General features: G+C 41.6%; 1 long non-coding RNA gene across 2 annotated transcripts in view; it reads left to right on the top strand.

The window, feature by feature from the left end:
* The first annotated feature begins 243 nt into the window (after positions 1–243).
* LOC109287663 overlaps positions 244–2,564 on the top strand; it is a 22,166-nt gene continuing 19,845 nt past the window's right edge. For both annotated transcript variants that reach the window (XR_002094935.1, XR_002094934.1), the window contains exons 1-2: positions 244–299; positions 1,156–1,181. This is a non-coding gene — a long non-coding RNA (uncharacterized LOC109287663). The remainder of the gene's footprint in view (positions 300–1,155; positions 1,182–2,564) is intronic.

The following is a 2,564-nucleotide window of genomic DNA, read 5'->3' as shown; positions in this document are numbered from 1 at the left end:
TGTTATCTATAGGTATCTCTATATCTATATAGATATATAAAATAAACTCGGAAACAAGGCTGCCTCTTCTGAAACATTATGTCTAATCTTTTACTTTCAAATTCTTTTAGGTAAAGAAAGCCTTGAAGCTAAGTCTGGTAAGCTGATAAAAAGAACTTCAGGAATTTACTTGCTAATTTCTTTATCATTTAGACTGGTAAAGATGTCCTCATTTTCCATTTTTGTCTTTTTTCTTTCTTTCAAGTCCTCTGTGCATCCTGATACTGGTGATGTAATTACGTTTCTATTTAGACCACCAGGTAATTGCCACAACAGAAGTTTATTGCACAATTATTCTGGGTTTTAGCAAAAAAGCTTTTCTGGGTAACAGTGATGCTTTGATAGTTACAAAAAAAAGGAGGCCAGTGTTACTCCTGTTGGTTTTGTCTTAATTTTAGACTATTCCCATCATCCTCTAAAGAAAACTTAGGCATTTTACATAATTTGTTTCCTCTGAATAGCATCTACACTTGGGCATCCCTAGGTGGAAATGTACTGACTGGTGGCTGGTTTTTGGCACCATGAGGCCCATACCTAGATCCCATTACATATAAAATCATCTGTCATGGCGTGCTGGGTTTTCTCTTAATCCACACAGCTCCTGAATGAAACGAGGTGCTGTGCTGAAGACTGGTTGGGGTCCATCCTGCTGGGTAAGATCTGGTTGGGATCCTGAAATAGGGAGCCAAGACAGCATAGAGACTAATTCAGGCACAGATATGCTCTCTTGAAGACTGCTTATTCATTACCTCCTGTGGCCTCTCGCTTTCCTTATACAAACCTTGTTGTCACCTTTGGGAAAGGTGAAGTCCCTTCAGAACTCAGTTATGTTTCTTCCCATTAGCTCTGTTGATGTGGACTTTTGCAAGAGTTGTCTTTATGAGCTGAGAGTGAATGCTATTTCAGTGATGTTTCTACCTCTTGCATAGGGGTTGAAAGACAAAGGTAAAAATACCTTAATTCAGGCCTTAGCTGTCATTGCTTTCTTGTGGGCTAGTAGTGTACACCTGCCTTTTCTGCCCCACGCTTTCCCCCCCGGCCCCTACAGCCACTAGATTAGCCCCATGAAACTTTTTTTTAGTAGCATTAACTATTCTGTCTCTTTTCTTTTTTCAGTCCTCCTGCCTATAACTTTTCTACTGGTGAGTAATGATTGGAGATTGCAGCGTGCTTATGTGGATATGTGGAAAACCTAAGTTTTCCAAGGTATTGAGTGATTTTCTTGATTTGGGTGCCCAACATGAGGTCCCTTAAAAAAAAAAAGTTTAGTTTTTAGAAAGTTCTGGAAATTGTGTTCCTTAATGTGTGGGGTTGGACACCAAAATCACCAGATAGACCTGAATGCTTTTCGCACACAAAGGCAAGCCTTGGAAATCTATGATACATTTAGATCAAGGGCAGACTTTTCTGTGATAGACTCAGAATAGCTGCCTTAAGTTTGAAGGGAACGAAGTCCTCATGTTCTGCTGCTCAGAACCAGAGTCCTTATCTTCTTTCTCCATAAATAGTGTGAATGCAAGGGAAACAAACAGGGACAAATAATGGGAAAATAACTCTAATGATAATGGTCCAGAGCTGTAATTCATGTGTCAGGGAAATGTGCATAAAGAATCAGAAGAGTCAAAACTTTTAGAGTTCAACTAAATGAAATGACATTAAGATATTTAGCCAGGTGTTCAGATTATTGCACGAATCTGTGGTACTGTGAAAAAGTTTGGGTCAAAACCTTCATAGCTCTTACTCTATGAACAACAGTGAAACTGGTGGAAGCAGTCTTTTGTAATACACAAGTTCATACCCTTGTAAGGAGAAGAAGATTTAGTGCCAGCATAAGCAACGAGTTGTGTAATCCACTGGTAAATGTGTGTTACACACCCCCTCCCTCTCTCATTGCGAGATTGGACTGCACTTTCTTGCTAGTGGCCATCATTTGATCAACACAAAGGGCATTTACAATGAAAATGAGCTAGCCTCTTTAGCCGAGGACTGCATAAAAGCCATTGCCATGAATGACTGGTGCCTCCTGAATCTGGGGGGGGGCACTCGCAGAAGACGCTAACGGTGGCAGCCCTGTAAGGGGGGCACCAGCCCTACCAACAGCAGCAGTGTCGGCCATCAGTGGGGGCACCGGCCCCGTCAGGGGGGCCACGTGCACTCCCATGAACCCCTACCAGTCACCTATGGCCATTGCCTTTGTAGGTCAGGCACAGGGGGAGCCATGTAATACACCCTGACCATTGTGGGTTCCAGTTGTACCACTTACGAGCCAAATTCAGGTGTGGCATCTAAACGTACATCTAAAATGGTAACACCTGGAAAGTAACTAATAAAAGGACCAGGCCTGGAATCAAGTTAAATCAAGCTTTTATAGCCTCCAACTAAGACTCCAGCATTTTGACCTTCATCTTGTTCTTTGTCTTGGATGTTTCTACTTAACTTTATTTTCAGGCATTTTTGAATTCCATGGCTATGCATATTTTTCCTGGTGAGAGAATGCTTTGCACAAATAGTTTTACACCCAGTAC

Source organism: Gavialis gangeticus, unplaced genomic scaffold (genome assembly GCF_001723915.1).
Source record: "Gavialis gangeticus isolate Ggan-Ray unplaced genomic scaffold, GavGan_comp1, whole genome shotgun sequence".
Lineage (NCBI taxonomy): Eukaryota > Metazoa > Chordata > Crocodylia > Gavialidae > Gavialis > Gavialis gangeticus.
This window is presented reverse-complemented; position numbering and strand designations above follow the sequence as displayed.